Raw genomic sequence first — 19103 nt, forward strand, 5'->3', positions numbered from 1 at the left:
ATTTGCTATAAATTTTCCTCTTAGAACTGCTTTCACTGTGTCCCAAAGATTTTGGACCATTATGTTTTCATTTTCACTTTTCATTGGGTATTTTAAAATTTCTTCCTTGATTTCTTTATTGCCCACTGGCTGTTTAGTAGCATGCTTTTTGGGCTCCACATGTTTGTGCTTTCTTTTCTTGTGAATGATTTCTTTTGATTCATACAGCTATGGTTAGAAAAAGATGCATGATATGATTTCAGTCTTCTTAAATTTATTGAGACTTGTTTTGTGGCCTAACATATGACCTCTCCCAGTGAATGTTCCATGAATACTTACAAAGAATGTGTATTCTATTGATTTTTGATGGAGTGGTGTGTATATATCTGTTAAGTCCCTCTAGTCTACTGTGTCCATTCAAAGACACTGTTTCCTTGTTGATTTTCTGCCTGGGCGATCTATCCATTGAAGTAAGTGGAGCGTTAAAGTCCCCTATTATTGTATTACTGTCAGTTTCTCTCTTCATGGCTGGTAGTATTTGCTTTATGTATTTAGGTGCTCCAATGCTGGGTACATAATAATCTGTATTCTTTTGTCAGATTAATTCCTTTATCATAATGCAGTGTCCTTCTTTGTCTCTTGCTACTGTCTTTGTTTTAAAGTCATTTTGTCTGATCTTAGTATTGATATATCAGCTTTTTTAAATTTGATTTTTTTTTTTTGGTTGAAACAAAATGTTACATTAGTTTCAGGTGTACAACTTAGTGATTTCACAAGTTTATGATACGCTATGTTCACTGCAATTATAGCTACAGTCTCTTCCATTACATCACTATTATAATTGACTATATTCCTTACGCTCTGCTTTTTATTCCTGTGACTTACTCATTCCATAACTCAAGGTCTGAATCTCCCTCTTCCCTTCACCCATTTTGCCCATCCCCCACCTCTCTCCTGCCCTGGCTATCAACTGTTTGCTTTCTGTATTTATGGTTCTTTTCTTTTTAAAAGATTATTTATTTATTTGAGAGAGATGCGAGAGAGAACACAAGCAGGGGGTGGGGAGAGGGAGAAGCAAGCTCCCCACTGAGCAGGGAGCCCAGTGTGGGGCTCCATCCCAGGACCCTAGAATCATGACCTACTCTGAAAGCAGACACCTAACTGACTCAGCCACCCAGGCACCCATGTATTTATAATTCTGATTTAGCTTTTTGTAGATATTGTTTTTTAGATTCCACATATGGGTGGAATCATGGTCTTTGTCTTTCTCAGTCTGACTTATTTCACTTAGCATAATAACCTCTAGGACCGCCCATGTTGACTCAAATGACACAATCTCATCCTTTTTATGGCTTTGTAATATTCCTTTGTGTATATATACCACATTTTCCTTTCTATTCATCTTTTGGTGGATACTTAGGTTGCTTCCGTGTCTTTTTTTTTTTCTTTTAAAGATTTTACTTATTTATTTGAGAGCATGAGAGAGCAAGAGAGAAGGAGCAGGGGGAGGGGCAGAAGGACAGGGAGAAGCAGACTCCCTGCTGAGCAGGGAGCCCGCTGTGGTGCTTAATCCCAGAACTCCAGGATCATGACCTAAGCCAAAGGCAGACTCTTAACTGGCCTAACCACCCAGGTGCCCCAAGTTGCTTTCATGTCTTGCCTATTGTAAATAATATTGCGATAAACATAGGTTGCATATATCTTTTTGAGTGTTTTCATTTTCCCTGGGTAAGCCCAATAGTGGAATTATTGGATCATATGGTGTTTCTCTTTTAGGTCTCTAATCCATTTTGAGTTTATTTTTGTATACAGTGTGAAAGTTGTCTAGCTTCTTTTTTTTACATGTGGCTGTCCAGTTGTCCAAGCACTATTTATTGAAAAGACTTTTTTCCCCATTATATATTCTTGCCTTTTGTGTTATAGATTAATTGACCATATATCTGTAGGTTTATTTCTGGGACTCTGTCCTGTTCTGTTGATCTTTGTGTCTTATTTTTGTGCCATATCATATTGTTTTGATTACTGCAGCTTTGTAGTATATCTTGAAATCTGGAGTTGTGCTACCTCTAGCTTTGTCCTTCTTTCTCAGGAGTGCTTTGGCTATACCAAATCTTCTATGGTTCCATACCAGTTTTCAGAATATTTATTCTAGTTTTGTAAGAAGTGTTGGTATTTTGATAGAGATTGCCTTGGATGTGTAGATTGCTTTGGGTAATGTAAACACTTTGGCAGAATTAATTTTTCCAATCCATGAGCATAGAATATATTTCCACTTGTTTATGTAGTCTTCAATTTTTTTTTTCATTAGTGTTTTACCAATGAAACACTTTTCAGAGTACAGAGTACAGATCTTTCACCTCTTTGGGTAAGTTTATTCCTAGGTATTTTATTCTTTCTGGTACAATTTTAAATGATGGTGTTTTTAAATTTCTCTCTGTGATTTTGTTAATGTATAGAAATGCTACTGATTTCTCTGCATTAGTTTTGTATCTTGCCACTTTATTAAGGTTTTTTAATTACTTCTAGTAGTTTTGTTTTGTTTTGTCTTGTTTGCTGGAATCTTTAGGATTTTCTATGTATAGTATCCTGTCACCTGAGTAGTGACAGTTTACGAACATGGATGTCTCTTATTTCTTTTTCTTATCTGATTGCTGTGGCTAGGACTTCTAGTACTATGTTGAATAAAAATGGTGAGAGTGGGCATACTTGTCTTGTTCCTGACCTTAGAGAGAAAGCCCTCCGTTTTCCTCCATTGAGGATGATGTTAGCTGTGGGTATTTCATGTATGGCCTTTATTAGGTTGAGATATGTTCCCTCAGATCTCATTTATTTGAGAAATTTTTTTTTGTGAAAGGATTTTGAATCTTGTGAGATACTTTTTCTGCATCTATTGAAATGAGCATATGGTTTTTATTCTTGATTTTGTTGATATAGTATATGTCATTGATTGATTTGCAAATATTATACTATCCTTGCATTCTAGGAATAAATCCCATCTGATCATGGTGAATCATCTTTTTAATGTATTGCTATATGTGGTTTCCTAATTTTAAGATTTTATTTATTTATTTGACAGAGAGAGACACAGCGAGAGAAGGAACACAAACAGGGGGAGTGGGAGAGGGAGAAGCAGGCTTCCTGTGGAGCAGGGAACCTGATGTGGGACTCAATCCCAGTACCCTAGCTGGGATCAGAACCTGAGCCAAAGGCAGCCGCTTACCTGACTGAGTCACCCAGGTGCTCCTTCCTAATATTTCGTTGAGGATTTTTGTATCTATGTCCATCAGAGATATTGGTTTGTAGTATGAGTGGGGGGGGCGCTTTTTGTGTTGATGTCTTTGTCTGGTTTTGGTATCAGGGTAATAGTGTCCTTGTAGAAGGTATTTGGGAGCTTTCCTTCCTCTTTTATTTTTTCCCCTCTGAATAGTTTGAGAAGAATAAGTATTAACTCTTCTATAACTATCTGGTAGAATTCACTTGTGAATCCATCTATTCCTGGACTTTATTTTTTTGTAGTTTCTTCTTTTTTTTTAAGATTTTATTTATTTATTCGACAGGAAGAGACACAGAGAGAGAACACAAGCAGGGGAAGGGCAGAGGGAGAAGCAGGCTTCCCTCTGAGTAGGGAACCCGATGTGGGGCTTGCAGGACACTGGGATCATGACCCAAGCTGAAGGCAGACACTCAACAACTGAGCCCCCCCAGGTGCCCCTTTTGGTAGTTTTTTGATTACTGATTCAGTTTTGTTACTTGCAGTTGGTCTACTCAGATTTTTTATTCTTGGTTTAGTTTTGGAAGATTGTATGTTTCTAGGAGTTAATTCATTTTTTCTAGGTTGTCCAGTTTGTTGGCATATAATTTTTCATAATATTATCATAATCCTTTGTATCTTTCTGGAGTCAATTGTTACTTTTCCTCTCTCATTTCTGATTTTTATTTGGGTCTGTTCTCTTCTTTAAAAAATTATTTTTATTAACATATAATGTTTATTTGCCCCAGGGGTACAGGTCTGTGAATCATCAGGCTTACAAACTTCACAGCATTCACCATAGCACATACCGTCCCCAGTGTCCATAACCCAACCTATCCTACCACTGCCCCAGCAACCCTTAGTTTGTTTTGTGAGATTAAGAGTCTCTTCTGGTTTGTCTTCCTCCCAATCCCATCTTGTTTCATTTTGGGTCTGTTCTCTTTTTTGTTTGGTCTGGCTAAGGATTGGTCAATTATGTCTTTTCTATTGTTTTTTATAGTATGTACGTCTTTTATTTCAGCTCTAATCTTTATTATTTCCTTTATTCTACTTACCTTGATGTTTGTTTATTCTTCTTTTCCTAGGACCTTTAGGCATATGGTTAGATTGTTTAAGATTTATCTTGTTCCTTGAGATAGTCCAGTATTACTATATACTTCTCTCTCAGAACTGCTTTCTTTGTGTCCCAGAGGTTTTGGACTATACATTTTCATTTTCATTTGTCACCATATATCTTTTTTTAAATTTCTTTGATTGCTTCACTGACTCCTTGGAATTTTAGTGTCATGTTGTCTAGTCTCCTTGTGCTTGTGGTTTTTTCCCAGTTTTTTTTTTCTTGTGATTGATTTCTAGTTTCATACTATTGTGGTCAGAAAAGATGCATATGAGTTCAATCTTCTAAATTTGCTGAGGCTTATTTTATGGCCTACTATGTGATCTATTCTAGAGAATATTCCATGTGTACTTGAAAAGAATGTGTATTCTGGTTTTGGATAGAATGTTCTGTATGTATCTGTTCATCTGGTCCAATATGCCATTCAGAGACACTCTTTCCTTATTAATTTGCTGCCGGGATGATCCACTGATGTAAGTAGAGTGTTAAAGTCCCCTACTATTATCGTCTTACTGTCACTTTTTCTTAATGTCCATTAATATTTGCTTCATGTATTTAGGTGTTTCAGTGTTGGGTGAGTAGATGTTTACAATTGTTATATCCTCTTGTTGGATTGATTCCTTTATTTAATGTCCTCCTTTGTCTCTTATTATAGTTTTTATTTTTAAGTCTATTATGTGTGATGTAAATGTTGCTATGGCTTTTTTGTCACTTCCATTTGTATGGTGAATGTTTCTCCATCCTTTCCCTTTCGGTCCATATGGGTCTTTAGGTCTGATATAAGTCTTTCATAGGCATCATATTAGGTGGATATTGTTTTTTTTTGTTCATTCCACCACTCTCTCTTTTCATTGTAGCATTTATGCCATTTACATTTAAAGTAATTATTGATAGATATGTGGTAATTGCCATTTTTAAAATTTGTTTTCTGGTTGTTTTTGTATATCTTCTCTTGCTCTCTTTGTGATTATTTGTAGTTTTTTGTTTGGCTTTGTCTTTATTTTTTGTGTATCCACCATAGGTTTTGGGTCTGTGGTTACCATGAGGTTCATATATACCATCCTAAGTAAATAACTGCTCATATTAATTTGTTGGTTATTTAAGTTCAAACATATTAAAAAAAAATTTTTAATTAGGAAAGAAAACTTTTTCCCCTTCTCTTCCCTTTTTCAGTCTCCTCTCCAAATTTTATGTATATGCTATCATATTTTACATCTTCTTGTTCATATTTTTCTGATCTTTTTTGAAGTTATTTATTTATTTGTTTATTTGACAGAGAGAGAGAGAGAGAGAGAGAGAGAGAGAAAGCACAAGTAGGCAGAGGGCAGGCAGAGGGAGAGAGAGAAGCAGTCTTCCTGCTGAACAGGGAGCCCAACCAGGGCTTGATCTCAGGACCCTGGGATCATGACCTGAACGGAAGGCAGCTGCTTAACTAAGCCACCCAGGTCCCCCTCTTAGGTCTTAATGGACATTTCTTTTCCACTTAAAGAAGTTTCTTTCACTTTTCTTTCTTTCTTTTTTTTTTTTTTTAGATTTTATATATTTATTTGACAGAGAGAGATCACAAGTAGGCAGAGAAGCAGGCAGAGAGAGAGGAGGAAGCAGGCTCCCCACTGAGCAGAGAGCCCAATACGGGGCTCGATCCTAGGACCCTGGGATCATAACCTGAGCCAAAGGCAGAGGCTTTAATCCACTGAGCCACCCAGGTGCCCCTTCTTTCACATTTCTTTTTTTTTTTTTAAGATTTTATTTATTTATTTGACAGAGATCACAAGCAGGCAGAGAGAGAGGAGGGAGCAGGCTCCCTGCTGAGCAGAGAGCCCAGTGTGGGGCTTGATCCCAGGACCCTGTGATCATGACCTGAGCCAAAGGCAGAGGCTTTAACCCACTGAGCCACCCAGGCACCCCTTCTTTCACATTTCTTATAAGGCTGGTTTAGTGGTAATAAACTACTATCTGTATATTTTGTTTGGGAAACTTTTTTTTTAATTTTTAAAAAAGTTTTTATATTCCCATTAGTTAACATACAGTGTTCTATTAGTTTCATGTGCACAGTATAGTGATTCAACAATTCCATATATCACCCAGTGCTCATCACACGTGTACTTTTTAATCCCTGTCACCTATTTAACCCACTTACCTCCCTTTAGTAGCCATCAATTTGTTTTCTGTAGTTAAGGTCTGTTTACTGGTTTGTCTCTCTTTTTCTCTCTTTGCTTGTTTGCTCTGTCAAATTCTACATGTGAGTGAAATCATACAGAATTTGTTTTTCTCTGACTTATTTTGCTTAGCTAGTATACTCTCTACTCCATCCATTTTGTTCCAGATGTCAAGATTTTATTCTTTCTTATAGCTAAGTAATATTTGTATCTGTGTGTGTGTGTGTGTGTGTGTATGCATGTCAGATCTTCTTTATCCATTCATTAGTCTATGGACATATGGGCTGTTTCCATAATTTGGCAATCGTAGATAACACTGCTGTACACACCAGGGTGCGTATATATCCCTTTGAATTAGTATTTTTGTATTCTTTTTTTTAAAAGATTTTATTTATTTATTTGACAGAGAGAGACACAGTGAGAGAGGGAACACAGCAGAGAGAGAGGGAGAAGCAGGCTTCCTGCAGAGCAGGGATCCCAGTGCGGGCTTGATCCCAGGACCCTGAGCCGAAGGCAGATGCCTAACAACTGCGCCACCCAGGTTACCGTATTTTTGTATTCTTTGGGTAAATACCTGGTTATGCAATTGCTAGATCATGGTTCTATTTTTAACTTTTTGAGGAAACTCCATATTCTTTTCCAGAGTGGCTGTACCAATTTGCATTCCCACTAACAGTGCACAAGTGTTGGGTTTTTTTCCATATCTTGTCAATACCTGTTATTTCTTGTGTTGTTGATGTTGGGAGTTTTTTGGTTACTGATTCAATTTCTTTCCTAATTGTCAGTCTGTTCAAATGTTCTGTTTCTTCCTGTTTCAGTTCTGGTAATTTATATGTTTCTAGGAATTTATCTATTTTTGTCTAGGTTGTCCAATTTGTTGGCATTTACTTTTTCATAATATTTTCTTATAATTGCTTGTTTTTCTGTGTGTTGGTTTTGTTATTTCTCTTCTCCCATTTGTGATTTTATTTATTTGAGTCCTTTCTCCTTTTTTCTTGATAAATTTGGCTAGAGGTTTATCAGTCTTATTGATATTTTCCCAAAGAACTGGCTCCTGGTTTCATCTGTCCTGTTGAGTTTTTTCATTTCTATATCATTTATTTCTGCTCTAATCTTTATTATTTCCTTCCTCCTGATGGTTTTGTTTGTTCTTCTTTGTCTAGCTCCTTTAGATATAAGGTTAGGTTGTTTATTTGAGATTTTTCTTGCTTCTTGAGGGTAGGCTTGTATTGTTATAACCTCGCTCTTAGAACCATTTTTGCTGCATTGCAAAGGTTTTGGACCATTGTATTTTCACACTTATCTCCATGAACTTTACTTCTTTTATTTCCTGGTTGACTCATTCATTGTTTAGTAAGTAGCATGTTATTTAACCTCCATCTCTTTGTGGTCTTTGCAGATTTTTTTCTTGTGCTTGACTTCTAGTTTCATAGCCTTGTGGTTAGAAAAGATGCACAGGATGACTTTGATCTTCTGGAATTTGTTGAGGCTTGTTTTGTGGGCTACTATGTAATCTGTTCTGGAGAATGTTCCATGTGCACTTGTAAAGAATGTGCATTCTGCTTTAGGATGGAATGTTCTGACTATAGCTGTTAAATCTTTCTAATCTAGGGTGTCATTCAAAGCCATTGTTTCTTTGTCGATTTTCTCTTTAGACGATCTGTTCATTGAGGTAAGTGGGGTGTTAGTCTTCTGTTACTGTATTATTATTGACTCATTCCTTTATGTTATTTACTGTTTTATGTATTTGGGTGCTCCTAAGTTGAGTGCATAAATACTTAGAGTTGTTATGTCTTCTCCTCTGTTATTTTGTCCTTCTTTATCTTCTAGCAGGACAGCTATAGTTAAGTGGGTGCAAGCTGAGGTATTCCAGGGTTCTTAGTGTGTGGGGTGCCCTGGTGGGGTGATTAGAGTCAGGGCTAGCATGGGCCAGGTTGTCCTGAGGTCCTCTAGCCCTGAGGACAGACATCCTGGTAGAGAGTAGTCTAGGGGTGCTCGGGTTGTCTATACAGGGAGAGCCTTGGTGGGGCAGCTAGAACTGAGGGAGGCACTGGCCAGGCCTTCCTGGGGTGCTCTGCATAGGGGGAGGTTTGGTGGGGCAGCTAGAGCCAAGGCAGGCATGAGCCAGAAGGTCCTAGATTGCTTTGTGCCATAGGTGCCGTGGCAAGCTGTCTGGAGCCAAAGTGGTGTGGGCCTGGAGTGTTCTGGGGTGCGTTGCACCTTGGTGTGATAGCTAGAGCTGCAATGAGCCCGGACCAGGGAGTTCTGGGGCTGCCTTGGTGGGGCAGCTGGGGCTGGGGTCATTTAGGGCAAGGGCTCACCGAGGCGGTAAGCCAGCGGTGGCACCCAGGCCTTGTTCCTGTCCATTGTGGAGTGGGAATATAAATCATGGTGCTCACCAGCCCTTCTGGTCCGGAGAGAGTTCCCCCACCATTTGGTGGAGTTTTATGACTGGCTCTTTTATATTTTAGTTGCTCTTCTATTTTATTTCATTTTGATTTTTTAAAAGATTTTATTTCTTTATTTGAGAGAGAGATAGGGAGCACGAGCAGGGGGAGGGGCAGAGGGACAGGGCTTCACCAGCTGAACCACCCAGGTGCCTCTAGTTGCTCTTTTATTTTTTTAAAAAAGATTTTATTTATTTATTTATTTGACAGAGATCACAAGTAGGCAGAGAGGCAGGCAGAGAGAGAGGAAGGGAAGCAGGCTCCCCACTGAGCAGAGAGCCCGATGCCAGACTCGATCCCAGGACCCTATCCCAGGACCCTGAGATCATGACCTGAGCCAAAGGCAGAGATTTAACCCACTGAGCCACCCAGGCGCCTTCTAGATGCTCTTTTAAACACTGGTTGTTGTTTTTTTCTGTGCCCCAGGGCATTCGGGGCTGGTGTGGGTGAAGGCCCAGGGCTCGCTGAGGCAGCCAGCCGGTTATGCTGCTTGGACTCTGTTCCCATGTGCACCATCAGGGTGAGGGGGAGCATAAACCACGGCACTCATGTGCCTCTCAGACCCGGAGAGAGTTCCAGGGCTGGTTCCTATATATTCTAGTTCTCCTTTTAAAACACAGCTTTTTGGTGGCCGGGGCAGGGGGCTACCTGGGTGGCTCAGTGGGTTAAGCATCTGCCTTTGGCTCAGGTCATGATCCTGGGGTTCTAGGATTGAGTCCCACATGGGGCTTCCTGCTCAGTGGGGAGCTTGCTTTTCCCTCTCCCTCTGCCTGCTGCTCCCCCTGCTTGTGCTCTCTCTTTGTATCAAATACATAAATAAAACCTTAAAAAAAAAACAACAAAAAAAACACACAGCTTTTGTGTGTGTGTGTGTGTGTGTGTGTGTGTGTGTGTGTGTGTGAGATAAGGGAAGCAGATCTGCTTACCATCTCTCAGCACCTCCCTCCTCGCTGACCTTTGCGTGAGAGGGATAGTTGGTCCCTTCACAAGTGTGTTTCCATCTCCCATGCTATTCTCAGTGTGGTCTTTTCTTTGTGCAGAAGTTGTTCAGTCAGCCATCACTTCCTCCTCAGGAGGAATTGCTTTATGAAAAGATGTAGATTTGGTGTGTCCCTGGAGGGGGTGGGTTCAGGGTGTTCCTGCATTACCGTCTTGGATCAGAACTTAGGGATCATTTAATGTACACAGCACAGAGGTGCTTCGGAATCAGGAATTTAAAAGGAATATTCCTAGACCTCAAGGAACCCAGACTTTAATAGAGGGAAATCGATGTGTAAAAACTTTAAAATTGTCTGTGATAACAGATGAGGAGAACAAAGGCAAGAAAAATGCAGCTAAAATTAAATTTCCTTATAGTTTTTAGCCCACTGATAAATACCTGAGGGTTACAGAGCATGACATTCCTCAAGGACTCATGACTGCCTTCATGTTAATTTTTTTAAAGATTTTATTTGAGAGAGAGCGAGCACGTGAGTGTGTGCACAAGTTGGGGGAGGGGCAGAGGGAGAAGCAGGCTCCCTGTTGACCGGGGAGCAGGATGTAGGGCTTGATCTCGGGACCCTGGGATCATGACCTGAGCCCTACACAGACACTTAACCCACTGAGCCACCCAGGGGCCCCAGTGTTAATATTTTGCCAGAGACTAAAATTACCTTATCTTGACAATAATAGTTAGATCTCCAGATCCTGTCATTCTTCTTTAACATGTGGAAATCCCTTTAGAGACTTACGGTATCTCTGGGCACCACCCCTCCAAACTTCAGCCACTCTTCACAATCACAACTGCAGCTATCTGTCCACAGGTCCTGTGCCTGTGCTATAATCATCTTTTTACACTGAAAAATGTCTTAAGAATTCTTTTTTGAGCGTTGTGCTTGATGGCCCCACATCATTTTTGGTGTCCCCTGTATACAGGGATTCTGCATCATCCTTCATTTGGACTTCGAGCCTCAGTGCAAACTTGATGAGTTACTAATGCTCAGGCTCCCATGGGAGGTTTCCTCCTCATTAGTCTAATGTGATCCCCTCCACATTTCTGGTTTAGCAACTTCTGCCCAGGAGACCTCTGCCTACAGCTGGCTAAAACAGGTGCCCTGACTGAATTAAAACTCAGCCAGGGACCATTTCCTGGGGAAGTCAGCTATCAAGACCACATGTGTTGGAATGTCACTTAGACCATGATGGATTTCCATCTTTACTATTCTTCCTCAGTGTCCTCTACTGACAATTTAAATTGTAACATTAGGTATTTCCTCCTGCAAATTGTTAGCATCTCCAAGGGTTAAGATGGCAGGCTCTGTTGGTTCACCTACTGACACCTGTTGTGTCCTGGGAAAAACAACAGGGAAGCGAAGAGATGTTGACATCCCTCCAGTTAAATAAGTCAGTATTTTAACAGCTTTTTGAAGGATGCCTCTGGTCTCTCTGAATACTAGGAACCCTTGCCATAATCCTGAATGGGATGCCATCAAGCAGTCCAGGAGGGATTATGATAATGGACTTTTCTCCTTTTATGGGAATGGAATTTTCCTCTTGGGGGTGTCTTCCTCCCTTGGGGTATCTCTTAACCCATTGGAACAGATTTGGATTGCAAGATTTAAAAAGAAGAAAGGACTCATCATCTTCTGCAATAATGCATGGTCTCAGTACTCCTTAGGAGTTGAGGGGGAAAAATAGCCCAATAATGGGACAACAGACTTCAGTAGTACATACCAGTTAGATCTCTTCTGCAGGAAACAAGGCAAGAGGATTGAAGTGCCCTATGTCCAGGCCTTCATGGCCTTAAGTTAAGATCCTGACTTCAGGGCTTCTTGCAAAATTTGTTCCGCCATTAAACAAGCTAATGAATCCCCCCAACATATTGGACGATGACGGTCTGAATAGGCCCCCTCCTCCCAAAGAACTTGGGCTCTGGGAGGAATCACCAGCCAGTTCAAAGAAGACATTGAATCTGTTACTATCCCTCCTCCTTAAAAGCCCCAAGACCCTTCTGCTCCAGCTGGGAGTAGAATTCCCTGTCTTCTGGGAGCTCCTTCTAAACCTGGACTATATCCTGTCAGGGAGGTTGCTAATGGAGACAGTGGACGTGATTAGAGTCCATGTCCCATTATCCATGGCAGACTTGGCTCAGATAAAACAATTAGGATGATATTCTGAAAACTCTTCTCAATTTATTGAGGGTTTTCAGCAATTATCTGTTAGGTTTGAACTCATTGTTGTACCCCTGAGGAAAAGAACCCTGTCTGGGCAGGGGCTCAAGAATTTGTTGATGAACTAGCAGCCAGAGATGGAGATAGAGATGGTGGGAGGTGTTGCTATCCCAAATACCCAACCACATTGGCATTATCAAGGAGGGGAAAGATGAGTCCAAATGATAACTTAATAGAGGAATGAAAAAAAGTATTTGATAAACCTGTAAGCTTTGTTAAAATTCATGGAATTACTCAAGGAGCTGATAAAAATCTAGCTCTATTTCAAGGTCATTTGCTAGCAGCCATCCTTACATATACAAATCTGGACTCCATCTCACCTGAGGGAACAGTTAGATTATGCATGCATTTTATAAGTCAGTTGGAGCCTGACATCCACTGAAAATTGACTAGAGTGATTTTAGGTCCTCAAACTCCCACCCAGCACCTACTAAAGTTCACTACTGGAGTTTTTAATAATAGAAAGTTTTAAGACAGGGAAAGGACCGGAGAGCTAAGCTGCAGGGTAAAATACAGGTTCAAATATTGGCTGCCGCTCTTCGCGGATCCCCCACAACACCAGACTAACCAGGGGCCAAAGAAAAAGCCGGCATCAGACCAAGGACCAGGTAAGACCCATGCTATGGGTGTGGCCAGATTGGACATTGGAGCAAGGAATGTCCAAAAAAAGCTCTCCACCGGGGCCATGTCCTGTCTGTAAGGAAGAAGGACATTGGAAGAGAGACTGTCCTCATCTCCAGAGAGAGAGGAAGACAGGAACTCACTTCTTCGCCTGAGAGCAGGAACCTGAGGATCTGGCATGATGGGGCCCTGAGGCTGGTCCGGCTGCCTTTGACATCCAGATGACTGAGCCCCAGGTTACCCTGGATGTGGAAGGTAAGTTTGTCAATATCCTTATTGGTACAGGAGCCATTTACTCTGTTTTTTACTCAGCACTCAGCCCCTAGTTATCTTTCTCTCTCTCTCTCTCTTTCTTTGTTTCTTTCATTTATTTATTTATTTTTTTTTTTTAGAGAGAGTGAGTGGAGGGGGGAGGTGTACAGGGAGAGAGAGAATCCCAGGTAGGCTCTACATTCGGCATGTAACCCAACTCAGGGTTTGATCTCGTGACCCCAAGATCATGACCTGAGTGGAAACCAAGGGTAGGATGCCTAACCCCAACCACCCCAGCCCTAATTGTCTTTCTAACCACAATATTGTTGGCATAGAAGGGGAAACTAAAATGAAATGTCAGACAATTCCTTTAACTTGTAAATATAGAAGTCAGTTGGAGACTCGTGTTTTTCTAGTCCTTCCATATTGTCCCACTCCATCACTTGGAAGAGACTTAACACATAAACTAGGAAGCAGGTTTGCTCTTACTAAAGAGGAGAATGGCTTTTCTCTTTAACACTTGGAGAATTAAAACCTTGCCCTGTTAATCCCTTCTAATATTTGGAAGGAAGTAAATCCACAGGTCTGGGATTGCAGTGTCCCAGGACAGGCTCTTAAAGACCAACTAGTTAAAATGACCTTAAAGGATCCAACCACTATATGTCATAAAAAAAATAGATATATCCCTTAAAACCTGAGGTAAAAGCTGGGTTATAATCACTTATTGGTAAGTTTCTCAAACATGGTATGTTAAGGCCTTGTCAATCTCCTTATAATTCTCCAAGTTTACCAGTTAAAAGGCAAATGGAGACTATTGAATGGCATAAGATTCAAGGGCAATAAATGAAGCTGTTGTACCTATTTATCCCATAGTGCCAAATCCCTATACTATTCTCACCCAGGTCCCTGGGGATGCTAACTGGCTTACAGCACTTGACTTAAAAGACACCTTCTTTTGCAGCCTTCTAAGTGAAGAAACACAGCCACTACTTTCTGTTGAATAGGCCTCACGTTCAAGCCCAGAGGCTGCTCAGTAAACTTGGACAGTCTTGCCATGAGGATTTAGAGACTGTCCTCACCTATTTGGGGCTGCACTTAGTAAAGACTTTGGTGATAGATCCTTGATCTATCATGCCCTTGAGGGACGATAATTCAATATGTGGATATTTTACTCTATAGTCCCACAAAAGAAATATCTGAGAGTAATTCTGTAACTTTTAATTTTTTTTTAGGATTTTATTTATTTATTTACCTGACAGAGATCACAAGCAGGCAGAGAGGCAGGCAGAGACGGGGGTGGGGGGTGTGGTGGGGGGAAGCAGGCTCCCCGCTGAGCAGAGAGCCCAATGCGGGGCTCGATCCCAGGACCCTGGGATCATGACCTGAGCTGAAAGCAGAGGCTTTAACCCACTGAGTCACCCAGGCGCCCCTATAATTTTTTATTTCTTGGTAAATGGGATAGCATGTTTCTTTTAAGAAGCACAGATATCTAAACAAAAGGTGCACTCATCTGTGATACGAATTAACCCAGGCTCACCATACCCTGTCCGCTGATAGGAAAAAGACTGTTATCTCAGACCCTCTGCTACAAAAAAACAACTCCATATTTTCCCAGCTGTGGCAGGATTTTGCCACCTATGGATGGCTGGATTTGGGTTCTTCGAATCATTGCATGATTCAGTTAAAGGCCCTGATAAGGAACATTTACTCTGGACTAAAGCCCAGCAGACAGCCTTTCAAACATTAAAAGCTAACCTTTTGTCGGCCTCAGCTTTGGCTTTACCAAATTTAGAAAAACCTTTTACTTTGTCTATAGCAGAAAAACAAGGACAAGCTTTGGGGCTGCTTACCCAGAAATTAGGGAACAAAACAAGAGTGCTGAGGTGTTTTTCCAAGGCCCTTGATAACTATAGCGTCAGGGTGGCTGGCTTGTCCTCAAGTGGTGGCTGCAGCAGCTCTCCTGGTAGAAGCAGCTTCAGAACTTACTGTGGGACAGTCCTTGACAGTGGTGACTCCACATCAGGTGCACAGTGTCCTAGAGACCAAAGGTGACCAATGGATGACAAGAGGCGGACGTACTAAATGCCAGGCTATGTTTACAGATATGTCTGAAATAATACTTAAAACCTGTCAAACTTTAAACCCAGCTACCCTGATGCCTGGACCTGACCATCTGACTTCTATGTTAGGACATGACTGCTTAGAAATTATTGATTTTGATTATTTTAGCTGACCAGACTTAAAAGATTCCCCCTATTGAAAATGCAGCGGATAGTAGATTTACCAATGGCAGTAGCTTCATGGATAAGGGAGAAGGAGAAGTCACTTATGTTGTAGTTAGCTTAATTAAGACCATTGAGGCCAAAGCCCTTCCAGTAAATACATCTGCCCAAAAGGCTAAATTAATAGCACTTACCCCTGCTCATCAATTGGCAAAAGGCCTGAAAGTTAATATTTATACTGATACCTATGATTTTTCCTGGTGCTACATGCCCATGGAGCAATTTGGAAAGAAAGGGGATTACTATCAAGTCAGCTCCTCAGATAAGGGCCTGAAATAATTACCCTTCTTGAGGCCATAAATCTACCTACAGGGGTGGCTGTAATTCATCTCAAAGGACATCAAAAGGATAGGACCTTGGAATCTAAAGGAAACAGTTTGGCTGACAGACAGCACAAAATTAACAAATATTAAGTCTTACATCAGTTTTAACTCCAATTATTTACTTAAGTGGTGGGGGGGGCAGACAGGGGGAAGGGCAGAGGGTGAGGATGAGAGAGAATCTTAAGCTTAGAGGCTTGATCTCACGAGCCTGAGATCATAACCTGAAGTGAAATAAAGAGCACTTAACTGACTGAGCCCTCCAGGTGCCCCCATATCGTCAGATTGTTTAGACCAAGAGATTCACGTGGCCTGGAAACAAGTATATTTTAAAAAATGCACAGGACTGCCTTGTTAATGATGGGAACATCTCCATACCCAAAAATAGCTGATGGGAGGTAAAATACAGGTTTACACCAGGCTAGTCATTTGGGCAAAAAAACGCTTTAGAACGTTTAATAAAAAATATATTTGGTGGCATAAATTTAACAACTATAAAACAGATCTGTCGATCCTGTATTGTTTGTGTACAAGTAAATCTGGAAAGAGCTGTCCATCCCGCCTCCCCCCACTTTTGACACCAGTCCAAAGACATGGAACGTATCCAGGAGAGGACTGGCAGCTTGATTTCACACAGCTGCCTCCTTGCAAAGGCTCTAAGTTCCTACTAGTGTTGGTTGATACTTTCACTGGCTGGGTCAAGGCCTTTCAGTATAAAACTGAAAGAGCCATGGAAGTAACCAGAGTTTCATTGTGTGACATTATTCCTAGATCTGGCCTTCCACGGACCCTTCAAAGTGGCAACAGACCTTTTACTGCACAAATGACAAATAGCACAGGGAGCTATTAAATATTAAAATAATTAAATATTTTCTATATCCACAATCCTCTGGAAAGATAGAGAAAGCTAATCCTACTTTAAAACAGCACCTTACTAAGTCTAGAGACCCAGGAAGATTGGTTTACTCTCTTATCACTAAGATTTCTCAGAATGAGAACTGCTCCAGAAGAACCTATAGGTTATGAGATATTATACGGAAAACCATTTCTTACAGTGGACCTGTGATAAGATAAAGATCATAACACTTTATGTAATGACTCATTTGAGGCTGGTTTAATTCCTAAGTTACTTAACAAATATGCTGATGACATGCTTCCCAAACCTGACTGAACTATAACTGAAAGCCCAGCCCATGCCAGCCCTGGAGACACGGCTTCTTTCCAGGATTGGAAGTCAAGTGCAGTGGGGGACTTAAATCTAAAATAGAAGAGTTGATGTCGGGTCATATTATGTACTTCTACTGCAGGAAAATTAAGGGGACACTCTTCTTGGACTCTTGGATCTAAAATAAAACCTGTACTTCCTTCATAGGAAACCAGTGAACAAACTACCATGCCTTCTTACTCCTGTGAACCTTTAGAAGATTTGAAACTCCTCTTCAAACGACTATGAAGGTTGTATATTTTCTTTTTGTTCTTTGTTCACCAACATTAAGAGACAGTGCCTTTCTACAATGGGCTGAACTTCAAAATCAAACAATTTGTTGGCTGTGTGGAATTATGCCCATGTCAAGTACATTCAAGTTACCCTGGTGTGTTTCTCCTTTACAAGGTACTGACTGGCACTCCTTATACACTTATATTTTAGATATGATACATAATCCTAACACCAGCATATATTGTGATAATTCTATCACTTTAAAAAAGTGTTTCTTCTTGGCCCATGATCAGTATGACTTGGAACTTTCCAGGTCATAGCCAGACTTTTTGAGTCTGGTGTTTTTTTTTTTTTAAGATTTTATTTATTTATTTGACAGAGATCACAAGTAGAGAGGCAGGCAGAAGGAAAGGGGGAAGCAGGCTCCCTGCTGAGCAGAGAGTCCGATGCAGGGCTCAATCCCAGGACCCTGGGATCATGACCTAAGCCAAAGGCAGAGGTTTAACCCGCTGAGCCACTCAAGCGCCCCTCAAACTATTAAGGTTTTAACTGAATTCACAAGCCTACAAATTAGTGTCTGTCAATGAGTGCTTAGATTACAAAACCCTGCTTCTCAATATACCTATGATGGTATATACCAAATCTGGGATGATGATTTATGGTTCACACCAACTTCTGGACAATGCAATCAAAGGGCAGTTTTATGCTGACTACAAAGAAATACATGTGATACCTGGACAGCATTTGAGATGGCTATTGCTAGAAGATGCTCTCAAGCCATTGTACTCCAGGTTACCGATTAGTTTGCTACTGGCTGAGCAAGGCAACCCAGAATTAGATGGCTGGCTCCAAATGGCCCCTGATGGTTACATGGCTCTAACCCATGGCCCTGGTTTCCTCTGGGATGGACGTGTCATTGTACCTTGGGTTTTGCTTGGATTCATGGGCGCGTTATCAAAACCATCACTACTCTGGCTAATCTTCCAAATTTAAAACAATGATAGACACAATCACTGTTTCACTGGTATGATCATTTAACATCCATCTTTGTTCCCTCGATGGAACTGGAGGATGTCATTTGGCATATGGAATCCCTTACCGAAAGCACTATAAAAGCACTAAATGATTCACAAAGCAGTATTTCCTTACCTAATGCTGAAGTTACACAGAGGCTCAAAGCACTTCTACAAAATCAAATGGCCTTCGGTATTTAACAGCTGCACAAAGCGATACCAACCCTGTTATTAAAATGGAATATTGTTTATATATTCCAGTTCATCACAGAAAGGTAACAGGATTGCTAAAAGATATGAATACTCAAATTGGCACTTTACACGATCCCTCCCTCTCCTTTAATGATTGGCTAAACTCCTGGACTGGAGGAGGATCTTGATCAACTATCAAAGGTCTTTTTGTTGGGCTTCTTTTTCTTGTAACAATATCCATCTTCTTTTGTTGTTTTTTTCCAGTGTCTCCCTGCCTGGTCTCCCTGGGGAGACTCTTCCAACTGCCGTTACTTCAAGCTGACCGATGATCTTTTCTACTTGAGGAGATTTGCATGGGTTTGTCTACCTTGGATTCGGCTGCCTCTGCCTTTGGTAACTCCTCTGTATAAATTCCCCAACTGACCGATGTTGACTTGTAGGTAGGGACATCGCTGTTCCCCTCTTCAGCAGAAAGAAGTTACAGAAGATAAAAACCTTCCAGCCTCAGCAACCTTAAAGATTGAAGGGTCAAAATTGTTCGGGGGTCGGGGGGAGGATGATGAGGAGAACAAAGGCAAGAGAAATGCAGCTAAAATTAAATTACCTCACAGTTTTCAGCCCACTGGTAAATACACAAGACCTGCAGAGCATGACATTCCTCAAGGAACTCGTGGCTGCCTTCATGTTAATGTTTTGCTAGAGACTAAAAGCAACCTTGTCTTGATAATAATAGCCAGATCTCCAGGATCCTATAAATATTCTTTCACATGTGGAAATCCCTTTAGAGACTTACATTATCTATATACTTTTAAGTTTGGGGGGTGCGT

At 40.8% G+C, this 19103-nt stretch overlaps 1 long non-coding RNA gene across 1 annotated transcript; it reads left to right on the forward strand.

Moving 5' to 3' along the window:
• Positions 1-8080: 8080 nt before the first annotated feature.
• Positions 8081-18764, forward strand: LOC116871693. Its single transcript, XR_004383481.1, has 3 exons — positions 8081-8174; positions 17006-17088; positions 18541-18764. It is a non-coding gene; the product is annotated as an uncharacterized LOC116871693 (long non-coding RNA).
• The last annotated feature ends 339 nt before the right edge of the window (positions 18765-19103 follow it).

This window comes from Lontra canadensis, unplaced genomic scaffold (genome assembly GCF_010015895.1).
Source record: "Lontra canadensis isolate GAN:19392208 unplaced genomic scaffold, GSC_riverotter_1.0 scaffold27, whole genome shotgun sequence".
Classification (NCBI taxonomy): domain Eukaryota; kingdom Metazoa; phylum Chordata; class Mammalia; order Carnivora; family Mustelidae; genus Lontra; species Lontra canadensis.